The sequence below is a fragment of the Balaenoptera ricei genome, chromosome 10 (assembly GCF_028023285.1).
Source record: "Balaenoptera ricei isolate mBalRic1 chromosome 10, mBalRic1.hap2, whole genome shotgun sequence".
Classification (NCBI taxonomy): Eukaryota; Metazoa; Chordata; class Mammalia; order Artiodactyla; family Balaenopteridae; genus Balaenoptera; species Balaenoptera ricei.
In genome coordinates this window covers 9,878,916-9,884,915 of record NC_082648.1, presented here as the reverse complement: position 1 = coordinate 9,884,915, position 6,000 = coordinate 9,878,916, and positions in this window count along the sequence as shown.

Genomic DNA, 6,000 nt, shown 5'->3' with positions numbered 1-6,000 from the left:
GGAATTGAGAAAAATTCTTACAGAGTTCTAGTATCATCTGATCTGCTCACAGACCTTTATTACCTGCCTACTATATGCTCGGAACTCTACTAGGGATAGGGATAAAAAGATGCTTTACAGAGGAGTATAAAAGATTCTGGAAGAGATGACCAAAGAAACAGATGATTTAAATACAGTAAATTTAAATGCTATGATAAAGGTCTGTGTGAGGTGATGTGGAAGCACAAAGACAGGACATTTAAGTCAAGGAAGGTCTCCTGGAGAAATCGGTACCTACACTTCAGAATATAGTCTTGAAGGAAAAGTAGGAAGTAGCTAAGAAAAAAAGGTAGAGGTATGTGTTGTGACGAAAGGAATAACATAATCAAAGATAGGGTGTAGGGCTTCCCTGGTGGCGCAGTGGTTGAGAATCTGCCTGCCAATGCAGGGGACACGGGTTCGAGCCCTGGCCTGGGAAGATCCCACATGCCACGGAGCAGCTGGGCCCGTGAGCCACAACTGCTGAGCCTGCACGTCTGGAGCCTGTGCTCCACAACAAGAGAGGCCGCGATAGTGAGAGGCCCGCGCACCGCGATGGAGAGTGGCCCCCACTTGCCACAACTAGAGAAAGTCCTCGCACAGAAACGAAGACCCAACACAGCAAAAAATAAATAAATTAATTTTAAAAAAAAACTTAAAAAAAAAAAAAAAAGATAGGGTGTAAAAACAGCGGAGCAGAGGCTGGACACAGAGATTCCCTGAAGCCGGAGTGGAGAGCAGCAGATCAGAGAGCTGGAGAGGAAGATAGAGGGTGACCAACCATCTGGCTTTCCCCAGAACCATCCCAGTTTTAGCACTGAAAGTCCCCTGTCCCTCACTTCTAGGCAAACCAGGATGGAAGCCAGAATGCAGAAGGTCATATGTGCCATGGAAAGGAGTACACACTTGATCATCAGGGTGGAAGAGGCACTGAAGGCAACAGGATATATTTGGGAACATCTTACAGGGCTGCATGAGCAAGAGAGGGGCCCAAGTGGGCTAACCCTCCACAGGGAAGGGAAGGCAAAGTCAAGTCTCTGGGCTTTTGCTGTCCCACACAAGTGGGAAAATCAACACACATACACAAAAACATTGTTAAAGAGGGAGGAAGGAAAGGCAGGAAGGCAAGGAGGGAGCATAAGACTTGAAGTCTGGAGTTAACTGTTCATTGTTTCCACTTACTCAGACGTGCTTTGTGAGCTTCAGCTTCCGCATCTGTGAAATGGGATAGTACTTACCTCCTTGGTTTGTTTGATGATCAAACAAGAGAGTGTGTATGGAAAAGCTTGGTAAGCTATAAAGCACTCTATGAGTATTACTAATAGGACTATTATCACACTCAAAATGTACCCAACCACATCAACTCTGAGAGTGTGATTTTGGTTGTAATTGCATCACATTGCTTTCTGCTGTTCACCAGCACTGAGGCACCATCAACAGCTCCTGTATGTCGGCTGGTTTGAGGGGGGTTGAGAGTTGCTGGGGAGAATTGCTAAGGGAGAGGCAGTCTAGATCCTTCCTGTTCTTCCTCCAACCATAAACATTCAAGCCCGGTTCAGTGAGATTGAAAGAGCAAGAGTGGAATTCTAAAAGATACATGTACCCCAATGTTCATAGCAGTGCTGTTTACAATAGCCAAGACATGGAAGCATCCTAAGTGTCCATCAACAGATGAACGGATAAAGAAGATGTGGTAAATATATACACAATGAAATATTACTCAGCCATAAAAAAGCATGAAATTTTGCCATTTGCAGCGACATGGATGGACTTGGAGGCTATTATGCTAAGTGAAATAAGTCAGACAGAGAAAGACAAATACTGTAGGATACACTTATATGTGAAATCTAAAAAATACAACAAATAGTGAATATAACAAAAAAGAAGCAGACTCACAGATAGAACAAACTACTGGTTACCAGTGGGGAGAGGGAAGGTGGGAGGGGCAATATAGGGGTAGGGGATTAAGACATACAAACTATTTGGTATAAAATAAGCTACAAGGATATATTGTACAACATGGGAAATATAGCCAGTATTTTAAAATAACTATAAATGGAGTATAACCTTTAAAAATTGTGAAAATGGGACGAAGCTCACACTTCTTGATCTGACCCCACTCACCTCTCCAGGTTCTCTTTAGTCCTTCCCCCGTGTACTACATTTCAACCACTGCCACCTGCTAACCACGGCGGAATCTGTCCTGGTCTCTTCTCGCTTGTGCCATCCCTTTCCCTGACTTTCCTCCTTGACTTCCAATATGGGCTCAGATGCTACCTTGGTTTCCCCAGGCAAAGTCAAGCATCAGTGAGCCTGTATGACCTTGGGTGATCTCCTAGTACAGGGGAGGGTATGTAATGCTGGGTAGCAGATGAGAGCATTGGGTTTGCAGGCACTCTGGCTTTTACATCCAGATCAGCCACCTGCTTCTTTGGGCTAAGGCACAAGAGATGCACTGGAGTGGGTTGTAAAGAGCATAGATTCTGGAGCCAGATGACCTGGTGGCAGGACCTTGGACCAAACTCTCAGTCTCTCAGTATCCACATATGTAAAATGGGGATGATGATATCAGTACCCATATCATAGGGCAGTCATGGGGATAACGTGAGCTCATATGTAAAAGACACCAAGAACAGCGCCTGACACATACTTGTTAGCTCTCGTTATTAATTTCATGCTTTCGTCTTTGTGAAATGGGAATAATACTCACTGGAGAGAGCTGATATGAGAATTACTCAAGATAAGCAGATGTGCTTGGCTTAGAGAAGGTGCTCGATAAATCTGTTACTTGCCCTTTTCGCTCTTGCCATTTGTATTATAATTTTTTTACTTAAAGATATTTCAACCGCTAAACTCTCTTAGCTCCTCCAGGGAAGAGAGAGAGTCATCCATCTTTGTGTTCTCAGCGTCTGACACACTCTAGGTGCTCAAGAAATGCTTGGCAAATGAATTGATAAAAAGATAGTCATGGGGAAACTCAAAAGGGCTTTAACTGCCTCTCAGCAATATCCTGAAAGGTCACAAAATAGGAACTTAATCCCTAAAAAATTCGTGTCTTTATAAATCTGTGTGCAATTCATAGTTTGAATATTAGTGTGGTTTTTTTTGTTGTTGTTTTTAAAATTTTATTTACTTATTTATTTATGGCTGTGTTGGGTCTTCGTTTCTGTGCGAGGGCTTTTCTCTAGTTGTGGCAAGCGGGGGCCACTCTTCATCGCGGTGCGCGGGCCTCTCACTATCGCGGCCTCTCTTGTTGCGGAGCACAGGCTCCAGACGTGCAGGCTCAGTAATTGTGGCTCACGGGCCCAGCTGCTCCGCGGCATGTGGGATCTTCCCAGACCAGGGCTCGAACCCGTGTCCCCTGCATTGGCAGGCAGATTCTCAACCACTGCGCCACCAGGGAAACCCTGAATATTAGTTTTTAATTGTGTTCTGTGTTTGTGTTTCTTGGTATTTTTTTCCCTCCCTCGTCTTTTCTGTATTCATCTTGGGCAGGGTTTCTCAATCCTGGAACTAACAATTCTTTGTTGCGGAGACTGTCCTGTGATTGTAGGATGTTTAGCAACGTCCCTGGCCTCCACGCACGAAATGCCAGTACCATCTCCCACCCCTAGTTTTGACAACCTGCAATGTCACTAGGCAGTGCTAAAACTTCGGGGGAGGGGGCAGAATCTACCCCCTTTCCCCACTATTGAGGACCACTGATTCAGGAATATGCTTAAACAGTTTCAGCTACAGCAAATTTGGGTAGGACTGATCGTTTTTCTCTTTATCTCCAACGGAAAAATCTGGCTCCTATGCCTCCAAATTGAACAGATTCTAACAATGGTGAAGGAGAATTTCTTCTTCCCTGACGGCAGAATTCCTCCCCATTCTCACTCTCAGAAGTGGCACGGAGGCGGGGAAGAGGTTGGGACCATGTTTTATTTACCTAGACATATACCCCCCAGATGGCAAGTGCATATTTCTTTCTCTTCATTTTGTGGGAAAACTGAAAGAATGCAGTGTTTTACAGTTCAGATTAAAGTGAAAAACACATCAGGTTGTCTGATTTTCTGGGAGCGAGAAGTGGGAGAGGGGCTTCATTCTGTAATAGGTGGAGAAAAAGACTTTTCAGCATCAGAAGAACTTTTTACAGCATGAAAGAAAAATGTGTATGTTGAGAAAGAACATGAATGCTAAAGACATATTGTTACTATAAATCCTTGAATCTGAGACACAATTCATAATGCCGCTTTACTAATAGTGCAATTTTAAACCTATTTAAGCTGGGAAATTTGTTATCAGGTGACTCAGACATGTGGGGAAATCCAGTTCATCTGTGCCAAAGCTGAAAGAAAACGATTAGGTATTTAAATGTTGAGATTCCATTCAGTCTTGTAAATGAATTGCAGTAATCTTGGATGAGGAGAAAAGTAAGAACTCATCATTTTTTAACTCATCATGTTAAAAAATGTTAAAGGGCTCTTTGGATTTAAATAATAAAACCTTATATTTATAACACATTTATCTTTCAAATAGCATATGTACTTTTATTACTTTTTTATCTTGAAACATTCAAAAAGTTTTTTTTTAAAAAAGTTAAGTACAGTGCAGAGAACGTTTTGTCCTTAACCGTTTGAGAGAAAGTATGGATCTGATGCCCCACCGTCCGTCCCCAAATACTTTTTAGCGTTATTTCCTATGACTAAGACCTCTTTCCTACTTAATCACAATGCAACCATTAAAATCAGAAAATTAACGTTGATACATGACTGTCTAATCCTCAGGTTCCACTCAAGTTTTGCCAATTGTCTCAATAAAATGTTTTCTAGCAACAAGATATGGTTCAGAATCACACATGACATTGAGTTGTGTCTCTCCCATCTCCCCTATAAATCTCTTACACATCTAATCCTGTCTTGGTGACTGCTTCTCAGTAGACATGAACTAATACATCCGCTTGTTGGACAGAGCTAGGGAATACACACACACACACACACAGACACACACACACACTTACAGCCATGTTTATTTCTATATCTATCCACATATATTGAAAACCATGAGTTCATAACAATACATCCAATACTAATACAGCATCACAGGGTCCATTCTAGTTTTCTCTGTTTCTGTGTTTGTAACTCTTTGTAATTGTTAAGCTTCTCGGATGTGTAGGTTTATATATTTTAACAAACACAAGAAGCTTTGGATTATTATTTCTTTAAATATTCTGCCTCTTTCTCACTCTCTCCTCTCCTCCTGGGACTCATATTATGTGTATGTTGGTACAGTTAATGGTGTCCCACTGGTCTCATAGTCTCTGTTCATTTTTCTTCATGTTGTTTTCTTTCTGCTCCTCAGACTTGATAATTTCGATTGACCTATCTTCAAATTCAGTGATTCTTCTGCCTGCTTGTATCTGCTGCTGAATTCTCCTAGTGAAATTTTCATTTCAGTTGTTGTATTTTTAGCTCCAGAATTTTTATTTGGTTCCTTTTTAAATAATTTCTCTCTCTTTATTGACATGCGGTATTGGTTGAGGCATTGTTCTCCTGGTTTCCTTTAGCCTTTTGTCCATGGTTTCCTTTAGCTCTTGAATATATTTAAGACAGTTGATTTAAAGTCTTTGTCCAGTAAGTCCAATGTCTATGCTTCCTCAAAGATAGTTTCTGTTAATTTATTTTCCCCTGTAAATAGGCCATGCTTTCTTGTTTCTTTATATGCCTCATGATTTTTTTGTTGAAAACCGGATATTTAAAATATGAGGTAACTTTGGAAATCAAATTCTCCTCTTTCCCAGGATTTGTTGTTGTTGGTTGCTGTGGGCTGTAGTTGTTTGTTTAGTGACTTTCCTAAACTACTTCTGTAAAGATCATATTCTTTGTCTTGCGTAGTCTCTGAACTCTCTGTAGTCTCTCTGTGTGTTGCCGCCAATGCTTCAGTGCTTAGTCAGGCCATTTATCACTTGGCTTTAGCCTTCACTCCTGCTTGTGCTAAGCC